This window comes from Rhodnius prolixus, unplaced genomic scaffold (genome assembly GCF_049639745.1).
Source record: "Rhodnius prolixus isolate KJV_2025 unplaced genomic scaffold, Rpr scaffold_7, whole genome shotgun sequence".
NCBI classification, from domain to species: domain Eukaryota; kingdom Metazoa; phylum Arthropoda; class Insecta; order Hemiptera; family Reduviidae; genus Rhodnius; species Rhodnius prolixus.
Window position 1 is genome coordinate 27,627,068 of NW_027411582.1, and position 13,692 is coordinate 27,640,759.

Sequence of the window (13,692 nt, forward strand, 5' to 3'; positions counted from 1 at the left end):
GTGGGGCAGTGATAAGGCAAACATCAGCCAATCCGCATTAAGAGCCTTTCTATACATAACACGCCCACTGTACTTGATTCTGATTGGCTGAAAATATCTTGATATTCGCCCACACATCTAAAATGTGATTCTACCTTAGCTCCTACAGGATTATGTTACCCAGATACAAACTTAGAATTTTGTTGCACTTTTAAGGGTATACAAAAAGGGATTTTAAGGGTAAAATGCAACTTTTGTATCAGTAGGACATACTGATATAGGAGCTTGTAGTAGAAACTGGGCGTGATGGGTGGGACAGTGGCAAGCGTAGTATCAGCCAATGCACATTAAGAGCCTATCTGTACATAACACGCCCACTTTACTTGATTTTGATTGGCTGAAAATATCTTGATATTCGCCCACACATCTTAACTGTGATTCTAGCTTAGCTCCTACAGGATTATGTTACCCAGATACAAACTTGGTTTTTTGTTGCACTTTTAAGGGGATTTTTGTACGTATTTCTTTCTTTTTAGTATTTTACTAGTTTTAGCAAAGTAATTCACTCTCTAACATTATGTTTTAATTAGTAAATTAAACAATACATTATAATATAGAATTCAATTTGTAAATTTTCATTTTTTTACCCAATTTTATAAATGAAATTAATAAAAAGGGTTATAATATTCGTAATAAAGCGTTATAAGAGAGCATTTTTATTGAGTAATACGTACAATAGTTTGAAAATTTATGAAATTCATTACTTTTAAAAGTAAGTCCAAACAGCATTTCTTTATTAACTTAGTTAGTTAGAGCCATGTGTGGGTGAGAGTTCGGCTCTTTGGAGATACAACACCTAGATATCTTCAAGCTTTAGCTTCATAGCTCTCTGACAGGATTTTGAAGTACAAAATGATAGGATTTTTCTATATTTTATTGTACATTAATTTATATAATCACAAGCACTCAATACTTAAGATTCTGGTTAAAACAGACATATTTAGAAAAACTAATTTCTGTAACCTTATCAAAGTCCATGAGTTTTTTTTTTTTTTATCACAAATCATAAATAGGAAATTAAAAGTATGCTAATTTCTGTTGTGCCAGATGAGTAAGTGATTTAATTTTAACACTTAATTGGCAGTCATTAAGTAGGTGAGTGATGATGTCATGCTGGCTCTAAAGGTGTTTTGTTAGTGAAGAGAGTTTAAAAGGTCAACGAGCAGAACTCTTTATTTATATTAGGGAACAAAGAGGAGATAATATTGTATAATAAAAGGCCAGATTTGTACGTAACAAGACTTCCTAACGAAATTACGAGGGTCGTTTGAAAAGTCCGTGCAAAAATAAAAACTACTTAATTTTTTGGGGTAAACCTTTTTTATTTTTCAACATAGTCTCCTTTTAGGCTTATACACTTCGTCCAACGCTGCTCTAGTTTGTTGATCCCTTCCGAATAATAGGAGTTGTCCAAGTCTGAAAAATAGCCATTCGTTTCTGCAATCACCTCCTCGTTTGAATAAAATCTTTGTCCCGCCAGCCATTTCTTCATATTAGGGAACAAATAGTAGTCCGAGGGAGCCAAGTCTGGAGAATAGGGGGGATGTGAAACGAGTTGGAACCCTATTTCCATTAATTTTGCGACCACAACTGCTGAGGTGTGAGCTGGTGCGTTGTCGTGATGGAAAAGGACTTTTTTGTGGGCCAATCGTGGGCGTTTTTCTTGCAGCTCGGTTTTCAAACGGTCCAATAACGATGAATAATATGCACCTGTAATAGTTTTACCCTTTTCCAGATAGTCGATGAGGATTATTCCTTGCGAATCCCAAAAGACAGTCGCCATAATCTTTCCGGCCGAAGGAACGGTCTTCGCCTTTTTTGGCGCAGATTCCCCCTTGGTAACCCATTGTTTAGATTGTTCTTTGGTCTCAGGAGTGTAGTGATGTATCCATGTTTCAATCCACAGTGACGAAACGACGCTTAAAGTCCTGCGGATTCTTCTGGAACAGCTGCAAACCGTCCTTGCAACACTTCACACGATTTCGTTTTTGGTCAAGCGTGAGCAATCGCGGCACCCATCTTGTGGATAGCTTTGTCATATCCAAATGTTGATGCAAAATATTATGTACCCGTTCATTCGAGATGCCCACAGCACTAGCAATCTCACGCACCTTCACTCTTCTGTCATCCATCACCATATCATGGATTTTATCAATGATTTCTGGAGTAGTAACCTCAACAGGGCGTCCAGAACGTTCAGCGTCACTTGTGCCCATATGGTCACGCCGGAAAATTTTGAAACCACTTATAAACTGTTCTAATCGAAGGTGCAGAGTCACCATAATGTTTATCAAGCTTCTCTTTAGTCTCCTGAGGCGTTTTGCCTTTCATAAAGTAGTGTTTAATCAACACACGAAATTATTTTTCGTCCATTTTTTGAAAATCACTCGACTTCCTCGATTCAAACGAATGCCAAACACAAAGAAATAGACCGATCTGGCTGAAACTTGGGGTGTGTTCTTCCAAGAGATGCTACTAACTAAACATAACCTCGATACGCGCCATTGGTGCTATCTCTCTGACTTTGCACGGACTTTTCAAACGACCCTCGTAGTTTTCCGAGCTTTTTATATAACCTCTCTCATTTAATTTTTTTTTAGTTCTAAACATAGGATCTTCAGAGACAAGTAATTACAATAAACAAAACAAAATAGCAATCACATACTGAGATTGATGTGATTAATGACAATCGTATAAATTCATATTAATTGTCATCTTGAAATATGGAAAGTAATATTGAAATATTAAGTATGGAGAAATAAATTACTCAATTCTTTGATGATTCTCTGGCACAGTTTTTATAAATAATACTAAATAGTTTCTAATGGAAAAAAAAAAGAGTCAAGTTAGAATGAAACAAATGGAGGCAGTCTGGAACATTACTAAACACCTATTAACTTACCCTTACAAAGAGTATTAAATGTAGAATAAAATCCCAAGTGTAACCTTCTTAGTTGTAGATCCAATTCTAGTTATCTTAAAACTCAATTGTAATTCTTGTCTTTTACAGAAAACCTTTTATTTTTCAATAGGTTCTTTATTTCACAAGGGAAACTAATATTAGAAGTTAAAAGTAAGTTGCACAGTTGGTGTGGCTAGTTTGGGCGACTCGATTGTAATTTAAGAGGTCTTCTACCTTTTTCTCTCTTACTGCAACTCTGCAAATATACGTTAATACATTTTCTTACACTTTTGAACAGTTTTATTAGCTAAAGGTGTTGAAACAGTATTTTTATCTACTACGTATAAACTACCAAAAGTTTTGTTATGGGCCCTATTTTAACAGCTCCATTAGTTATGGAAGTTAATTAATTATCAGATTAACTAACGGAACCTTCGGGTTACTTGCAACAAAAAAAAATTGATATTAACACAGAAAAATAAGTTATAGGAAATAACTAATGCAGATACAGGTAACAGACATGAGATAAAGTTGAATTAAACCAACTAGATTGAATCGACGAGCACATAATATAATGAATGATAATAATTTTGATATACAGGGTGTTCAGCATAAGACTACGGTAACTTCGGGAGGCGTTTCTGGGCATCATTTGCAACAAAAAATTCCATATAAACTATGGCTCGATTCGGCTCCGTTTTATAGATATTTTTAATTTTATGTTTTTTCAACGTGTTACTACTTTTTAACAAAAAGTTGTCTATATTTCTCAAACTATTAAAGCTACAGCTATTTTAATAAGCTCATTAGAAAGAAGGTTAAATTTCCTTTTAAATAAGCTAATTTGTATTCCAAAATAATAATAAAAAGTATTTCAAATTGTGGCCCAAACATAAGAAATAGCAAGTTTCTAATTTTTTCCAAAAACTTTGACTTCATTTTTCTCAAAAACATTTTATATGAAAAAACCGTGCACTATTCAGGAAAAACATCTACATACGATCACCTTTCGAACGGTATACAATAATTAGGGTTATGTTAAAAATTGATGCAGAAATCTGCGATTAATAGCAAAAAAGTAGGCCTCAAAACAGCGTCGGCATGAAAGGAATTCACCGGTAGCACCGGAATTCATAAATAATATGATTCTTATTTTATGGTAATAAGAATATAACTGATCAGAATCATCAAATCCAGTACCATTTTTTGCAAACATGTAATTTAATAATTAGTTTATTTAAGAACTATATTCAAAAATATAAAACTTACATTAAAAATAATAAAATAAAATAAAAAGAGGAATATAATAGCTTAGAATATAAATTAGCTTATTTAAAAGGAAATTTAACCTTCTTTCCAATGAGCTTATTGAAATAGCTGTAGCTTTAATAGTTTGAGAAATATAGGCACTGTTTGCTAAAAAGTAGTAGTACCTTGAAAAAACATAAAATTAAAAATATCTATAAAACGGAGCCGAATCGAGCCATAGTTTATATGGAATTTTTTGTTACAAATGATGGCATGAAACGCCTCCCGAAGTTACCGTAGTCTTATGCTGAACACCCTGTATACAAACGAGTTGTTTTTCATCTATTCTTTATATAATCGGGTTATCACAAATAGGCTAATTTTTCAAAATATCGGCTACGGGTTTATATTTTTAATACATCTAACATTCTATACCTATTCAAAATTAAATTGAAGAATAAACTTTAGGAATATCTAAACTGAATAAACCAAGTTGGTAGCCCTGGCAGAGATGACTATGAAAGAAACGAAGTGCCGGGTGAAAGTACAAAAAGTTCTCTCCGATACTTTCTTTGTCACTAATGGTTTGAGACAGCGAGACCCACTAGCGCTGGCATTATTTAATCTGGCATGGGAATAAGAGCAATAAGGACCAACCCTAAAGGTACCATTTATAGACTGACCCAACATCTCGGGTATGCAGACAATGTTACGGGGCGAACTAAAGCAGCATTGGAAAGGGCCCTGGAGGAAATGGAAAGAAAGGCAACGACTCTTGGCCTGAGAGTCAACGAAGAAAAAAAAAAACTCTTTATATGAGATCATCCAGGAACCAAACTGCGACGCCTGAGAAGGTAGAAATTAATAATCATGAGTTCGCAACTGGAGATAGTTTTATGTTCCTGGGAGTGGTTGTGACGAACAAAAATTCAATGGAAGACGAAATTAAAGCACGAATAGCTGCTGGTAACAGATGCTTATTTGCATTAGCGAAGGCTGTCCGCTTTAGAGGTTTGTCACGTGATGCCAAGATATACAGAACCATAATAAGCCTCGCTTGCGCTGGTTGGACGATCTCCAGGATGACCTCACCTCAATTGGTGTTAGGCGTTGGAGAGTGAAGGCTAAAGACAAGGGTGTTTGGCAGAAGCTTGTGGACGAGGCCTGGGTCCTTTAGGACTGTAGCGCCATGTGTAGATAGATAGAATAAACAAAATACACATAATTATTTCAAAAATTAAGCAATCATCCATCAAATTCATCTTTTTTGTATTGTCAAAAAAAAAAAATTTTTTTAAAAAAATGAATCATTGGACTATCCCTTAAATTTTCCCCAAAATCTTTATTTTCCCCCCCCATTCTAGAACCAACGTTTGTTTATTTGTCCAAATAAAAAAATCTGATTTCAATTAATAATTATTATATTTTCTTATCTCTGTTATCATTCATTTTGAAAGAATCTTTGTTTTGCACTATTTTCTAGAAAGGAAAATACAAACATATAAACTTTTCCATTTCCTGTATTCTCTAAGAATACAATTCCAGATTTTGAGAAAGGTTTTTCTTATCTTGCACGTGCAAGAGAAAGCATGAAAAAGTAAGAGACAGAAATACTAAAAGCTATTGTACTTAGATGGTACCCAAAGATTCGCTAGTTCCTTGATTATTTGTCTAGATATAGAAATTAGATGTCTGTTTATTTCCTAAGTGGTCTTCTAAACCATCGTAGAATCAAGACTCGGGCTTTTTCTAGTCGTACACAGGATAAAGAGTACATTTAAGACAATCTGAAGATCTCTCTTAGGAATTAGATTTAAAATAAAGAAAATTATGTTGTGTTAAATATAAATTAAAATGGACAAGCAACTCTTTTAAAATGAACAAAAATTGAATAATAATGCCATGTGCTATAATGTGATTTAAAAGATTATCAATGTTATTTTTATCAATTGAACAGAATGTCAAACAGAAGGCGATAAATTCAATACAAAGCAATGTTGACATTATTTCTCAACAAACAATACGAATTCCTCTTTAAACGTACATAGTCACCACATATATGTACTTGAAATGACCTTGTCTAACCATTACTTTACAAAAGAATGCCATTAAAAAGATGCTAGTTGAACTTCAACGGAAATATTATCAGATAGTAAGAAGAAAGAATGCTAGTTCAAACATTCTTTAGAACATTAGTGATAGAACTTATTGTCTTAGCATTCAATCCCTGATAATTACAGGTTAACTCAAAAGAAGTACATTATGACTTTGCAATACTTATATGTCCATACAACTTGGACATTTAATGTCAAACAGTTAGGGCTCTTCGATTACTAGGATGTAATATTATTACTCCAATGTGTCTATTATACTCGTAACCATCAGAGAGTTATACGAGGTCTGTAAATTAAGTAATGATACTGATTTTTTTAAGTTTTTTCATTCAAAAAGAATTACAATTCTATATTGTCACCTTCAAAATAATTTCCTTCTGAAGCCACACAGCGCTGTGGAGACGTTTCTTCCACTCCTCATAGCAGTGCTCGAACTCCGATACTGGAATAGCCTTCAGCTGGTCGGTTACAGCCGTATGTTTTCGACTGTCCCAAAATGAGTTCCCTTGAGGTGATTTTTCAACCCCCATTTTCTGGAACGTGTAATGACTGGTGACGAGTCTTGGGCGTTTGAGTACGATCTAGAAACCAAGCGCCAGAGTACGGAGTGTGGCACACTTCAACCACTCCAAGGCCCAAAAAAGCAAGGATGGCCGAAGTCGAAGATCAAATACATGCTGATTTGTTTTTTAGATATCCACGGCGGAATCGCCCACAAAGAGTTTCTATCTCAAGATAAAAACGGCCAATCAACTGAGAGGTTCTTGAAAAACTTCGAAAAAGGGTTCATTCGTGTGAGACCAAACATCAAGAACAAATGGGTGTTAACATCACGATAATGCTCCTTGTCACACAGCAATTTCAATAAACTTAAAATCAGTTTTTGGCCAGTAAAAAACATTCCTGTGGCTCCTCAGCCTCCTTATTCGCCTGATTTGAGTCCTTGTGACTTTTTTTTCTCTTCCCGAAGTTGAAAAATCACCTCGAGGGAACTCATTTTGGGATAGTCGAAAACATTCAAACGGCTGTAACCGCCCAGCTGGAAGGTTATTCCAGTATTGGAGTTCGAGCACTGCTATGAGGAGTGGAAGAAACGTCTCCAGCGCTGTGTGGCTTCAGAAGGAAGTTATTTTGAAGGTGACAATATAGAATTGTGATTCTTTTTGAATAAAATTTTTTAAAAAAATCAGCCTCATTACTTAATTTACAGACCTCAAAATGGACCGTTCAAAATGTTTACTTAATAATAGTGCAGTTCTAGGGGAGACGGTAATCAGGATATCCTCTCTCTGTTATCCTATACAAGCCTTCTCATACTATATAAAAAGATGGCATCCTAAATTAAGAAGTTGAGAGGGCTCTAAAGAGAATATCCTTGTGTAACTCTGGGTAATAATCCAGAGATTGGAATAATCCATTTACAGATTGGAAAACTCTTCTCTGGTGCCAGATACCTTTCCGCCCAAGGCAACTCTAGGGAAGGTATACAGGGTGTCCCAAGCTATATGGATAACGACTTTTTCTCGGAAACTAAGATAGCTAGAATAAAACTAAAAAATACGTGTTCCCTTAGTTTTTTGTTAGAAATCCAAATTTAATTTGTAAATTTTTTTCGGTGCTTCCAGAAGCGAGATACAGGCACCAACTTCATTTTTTCAAATGGGAAGGTGGGGTTTTTATTTCAGAAATAGATTCCTCTATTTTTTTTAAAGAAAAATTTACTCGAACGGTTTTTTCCTGTGAGCGATATTTTACAAGTTATGAATGAAAACATGATTCTTATAAGAAATGTCAAAATGATAATATTATAACGGTTTTTTGATTGAATAAGAAGAAAAGTACTATTTTATTATAAATTTTACTCCTCATTAATATTACAGATCATGCTCGAACTGGCCTCCACCATTAGAGATGCATAGACATGCTCTTTCTTGCCAATCGTCCCTTACTGCCAAAGAAATAGATTCGGCTTTAACCGAGTTACAGGCATCTATTATTCTCTGCTTTAGTTCATCTACAGATGCAATTCCGGCTTGATTCTGATGCACCTAGATTTAGAAATGCTTTTAGGTAAGCAGAAATAAGAAAAGAAGGAAAAAAGTTATGAATAATCACCTTGTTTTTCAGGTATCCCCAAAGGAAATAGTCCATAGGTGTCAAATCCGGTGAACGAGGTGGACACTGAATCGCCCCCTGTGTCGATATAACATGCCCATCAAATTGCCTATCGAGACATCTCTTTACATGCCTGATGGTGTTATATCGACACGGGGGGAATTCAGTATATTCAGTAGCAGTAAGGAATAGGCAAAAATTGAAAAAATGAAGTTGGTGCCTGTATCTCGCTTCTGGAAGCACCGAACAAAATTTACAAAGTAAATTTGGATTCCTAACAAAAAACTAAGGGAACACGTATTTTTTAGTTTCTTTCTAGCTATCTTAGTTTCCGAGAAAAAGTCGTTATCCATATAGCTTGGGACACCCTGTATATATCCATTCTAACACCTGGTGTACCCCACGAGGTCTCTATATAAGAGAGATTTTTTTGGTATACAAATGATAATAAGTGGCCTTTGTTAGGAAGGAATTGGGAAACCTTGCACAACCTAACTCTGCTTTTAAAAAGTTAACTTGTAATAAATAACTTTACAATTAATAAACAAAAAATACAGAAGCCTTGGAACAGAACGGCTGTATGCATTAGATCGATACAGGACCATTCGTCAATGTCAACTTTACATTCCACCAAGTTCATAACATTATTTCTGTTTTATTTGGATGCAATAATTTTGCCTTTCAACTCTGTCTACCCAAAATAGATTACTCCAGCAATTTGTGCTCAACAACTGTCACACTATATCCTCGTCAAGCGTATAGAAAAGTAAAAAAAAAAAAAAATTAATTTGAAAGATGAATACCCTAATAAAAAACCTAGTCCCTATAATTTTTTTTTTTTTTTTTTTAAATAGAACTGTTAATTTAGATTCGGAGAGCATGCGTTCGTATCATCGTAGTAATTACATTTTAAATGAAAACTTTTTTTAAAAAAGGATTAAATTAGGCTTTATTAAGGGGCTCTTACAACAGCAGTGCTAAAATCTCGATAGTATTCTCGAAAAATCTATTCTCCGGGAAAAACTTTCCTATAAAAGAAATAAGCCTTTGTGTGTATTGTATAGTACGAAGAATAAAGAAAATACGAGCCTTTTTCGAGACAATTGCAAACCAAAAAAAACTTTAAAAAACTCATGAGCAAAGTCTCATTTACATTTTTGTTGAGAAAAGGCCTTAAATAAAATATAACTCATTTTATCAATATAAGGTTAATAACATATTGTGTGGGCGCTAATGACCTCAGTAGTCGATGCGCCAAAAAATAAAAATAAATTGTGTGTGTAGATAACTCTATTTACAAAATATTCAAGTACTGAGAAAAAAAAGCAAAGCCTTGCAGCAATCGTCAAATCGGTAAATATTTTCCAAAATATCTATAATTAATAGTACCATTAAATAATTGCAGATGGCACTTTAATAACAATAAAAGGGCGCTAATGACTATAGACGTCGATGCGCCGGTAGAAAAAAAATAATAAAACAATAAATAACAATAAATAAAAGAAGCATTTAAAAAAATTTAAAAAAAAAGTTTTTATTCATTGGGTAAAATTTAAACCGCCCGAACAGGGACTCGAACCCTGGACCCTCAGATTAAAAGTCTGATGCTCTACCGACTGAGCTATCCAGGCGACTGACATTTCCAAGGCCGCTATCTAATCTTCAAGTTTATACCAAAATTATAGCTAATAAATAACAAGAATTGGCACTGTTCGTAAATACAAATACGCTAAATTACTGGACGAGTAAAATTATATATTTTTTTTAAAGTCATTTTTACGAATTATTTCTTCAGTTATTGATCGAAGTCATTGTATACTATAAAAATTAACTACTATTTATTTAGAACATATATTATGCAACTATAAAATGATTTACGTTTAATAATCCATTGTGTTTTATAAACAATAGTCATTTCCGTCATTTAATGAACTAACTACTTATATTTGTAAATAGTTCATTCAACCATTCTCCTTTGAAGAACGACTAGATTACATAGAATAAAAGGATTCGTTAGTTATATATAAACAGTATTGTCTGACGATAAACGGAATATCTCCCTTCTCTTGCCGCCACAAAATGAACAAAGATAAAGAGGCGTGGTTTGAACAATATATATGTATATCGAAACAACTAATTGTTTTTGTTTACCTTTGTTCAATATAATTTTATAGCAGAGCTTTCTTATGAAGTGAATCGTTGTATTTATCCTTAATATTGGTTACAACTAGTGTTGACCAATGCGCCAACAAAAATATGTACTTGTCTCTCTTTTTCATTTTATCCAACATTTGACCAACTTTTATGACAATCTAAAACAAGAGTGACATATTAGTATTTTACTTGTATAAAATTGTTGAACCAATAATAAAATTATAACTGTAAAGGATTAAGTTTGTTTTTTCAGGTTCTCTGGATTATTTTTTAAAGCAACCTTAGCATTTAAGATTTTAGTCATTAAACGAAGAAAGTACTAAACAAGACCGATACGTCACTATGGTGGATATCAATTTTAAAATATATCCTTACTTGGCATTTTACTTAACCTCCATCACTTAATGCATCTAAGAAGCTAGCTAAATCAGTAGACAAATGAAATCCCAGCTCCATACAATACTGATCTCCATAATACTTCATCACGCCTCTTAAATGGTTATCATATCATCATAAGAAGGACATAGTTTTAAGATAAAGGCCTCTCACAAAAAGTAGTTTATCAGTAAGAAACAATCAGGTTGGCGAAACAGAAGGAACAAAGAGCTGTATGAATTCCTTTGCTATGCAGATACATCGTCTGAAAATACCACACTCATTAGAAAGCCTGAGCTAGGAAAGACTAAAATCCCAAGGAAGGTAAAGAGACATCTGGGGCAGGAAGAGCCAAGACAAAGTTTTGGCCGAAACCAAAAAAATATCAGCTGCTAGTAGGACTTACTATCCACGACCGAATTAATCAAAACCCTAATTTCCACCGCGCTCACTGTGAAAATTACAATTCTAATCTATCTATCCCATGGCGCAACTGCCGTAATGGACCCATGCCTCGTCCACTAGCTTCTGCCAAGACATTCCTGTCTTTGGCTTCCATCACTTAACAACCATTGAGGTGAGGTCATCTTGGAGATTGTCCAGGGCAGCGCAAGCGTGTTCCTCCTCTCCGGCGAGCTCCAACGGTGATGACCCTTCTTTATAAAGGTTACGATGTCTTCTTCATTGTACATCTGATGCAATTCTTCTTTTTTCCTAATCCTCCACTGGCCGTTCTCACAAAGCGTGGGCCAAATATCTTTTTCAGAACCTTTCTCCCCCACACCCGAAGAAACCTTTCTGCTCTCTTTAGACAGTACCCACGTCTCACTGGCATACGTTACAACTGGTCTTATTATAGTTCTACATATTGTAAACTTTTTCCTTTTTCTTCATTTGAAAAAACTTCAACTACAACTAGTGACTGCCACTAGTTATTAAATAAAAGGGTTCTTAAATAATAAATTCGCTAAACTTATAAGTAGTAACCTGTTTTATTAACACATTAAATTAACATTACTAACATTATTATCATTTACTATCAACGATTACTTTTCACTTCTTTTAGCATTTACAACAGTCACAACAGTTTACTGTTACTTACTGCGTAAATACACCACAAAAACTGTTCAACGACTGACTACTGTTCCGCCCTGCACTAGACTCAAATGCACTAACAAAACTCCACTCAGCTGACTGACCCCCCAACGGGCTAACTCTGAAGAACTCCGTAACACTGACAAACTGTGACTGACTCCAACTGTGACTCCTCATTCCAACTACGACCGCCTAACTAGGGCCGCTCACTTGGCTTTTATACAGTGATGAAACGTACTAGACTAGACTACGGTCACTAAACTCCCAGAACAATCTAGGCCTTTCTTCTCTGGCTCAGGTCAGGTCTGGACTTTTGTTAGCCCTCCCAGTGGCCACTCCACGGACAATAGCTGCATCCCCTCGGTGCCAAGGTCACTAAACTCCCAGGACAATCTCGGCCTTTCTTCTCTGGCTTAGGTCAGGTCTGGACTTTTGTTAGCCCCTCCCAGCGGCCTCTCCACGGACAATAGATCCATCCCCTCGGCGCCAAGAACTCCCAGGACAATCTCGGCCTTTCTTCTCTGGTTTAGGTCAGGTCTGGACTTTTGTTAGCCCCTCCCAGCGGCCTCTCCACGGACAATAGTTCCATCCCCTCGGCGCCAAGAACTCCCAGAACAATCTAGGCCTTTCTTCTCTGGCCCAGGTCACTTCGGTACAATATTATTACCTTGGCGTCACTTGACACACCTTTAAAGCGAACAGCCTTCTTCGCTAAAGATAAGCACCTGTTACCAGCAGCTGTTCGTGCTTTAATTTCGGCTTCCATTTTGTTTCCATTCGTCACCACCGTTCCCAAGTATTTAAAACTATCACCAGTTGCGAACTCATGATTATTAATTCCCGTTAAGAATCGAAAACAATTCTAACAGTTCCTTTTTTTCTAATACAAAACCATTTTCAATGATGAAAATTCAATTACACAAACAAAGTTACTAGTTTCCTCCTTCACAAATCCACTTGCATAATCTGAGCAAAACATATTGTTGCTTCCAACAAAAAATAAAAATAGCAACCAAAAGAATGGACACGGAAAAATTGGCAATAATAAAGAAGGCTGTAAAAAAGACAAACACAAATTTTCAGAAAAGTCTAAACAATGTTACTAATACTGTTAAGAACATATTTTACTTTTTCTTCACCGCCTCCTCCTCCTCAGCAAGCCGCCTTCCTAAGTTAGTTTCCGCGCTCCAGTTACTTTGTCCCTCTCTTCACCTGTAGTATTTTCTCTGCACTATATAATTTGATTACATCGCCCGTATCCTTTTTTTTTGTTACCTATAATAAATTCAAAGTAAAATAATTAAATTATAAAGAATTTTCAAATAAAACATGTTTTATTTAATTTGTGTAAATCAAAATCAATTCAAAATTCCATAAATGATTTTTAATTTGTTTTATCTTGACTTAAAGAAGCTTTTAGACGCTGAACTCGGGAGAATTTTTGTGATGACAAACTAAACTGGTGGTTGTTTACTTTGTGAAGAAACCAGGACTGTAACCTCCAGTGTTCAGGTTATTTTTGAGAAGCCTGATCATTATCATTATCATCAGATGTTTTTTTTTTTAAATCGTCTTTCATTTTGTTGATCATCTTTTAATAGGCTCCCGATGTTTTAAAAAATGCGATTAAACATTCCCGTTTCAAAAATT

At 35.0% G+C, this 13,692-nt stretch overlaps 1 protein-coding gene and 1 non-coding gene across 9 annotated transcripts in view; one reads left to right on the top strand and one right to left on the bottom strand.

Annotated features, from left to right (window-relative positions):
- The window catches only part of ETHR (ecdysis triggering hormone receptor), a 351,487-nt gene that overhangs the window by 298,149 nt on the left and 39,646 nt on the right, over window positions 1-13,692 (top strand). The window lies entirely within an intron of this gene.
- Window positions 9,977-10,049, bottom strand: TRNAK-UUU (transfer RNA lysine (anticodon UUU)). The gene has a single exon. It is a non-coding gene; the product is annotated as a tRNA-Lys (tRNA).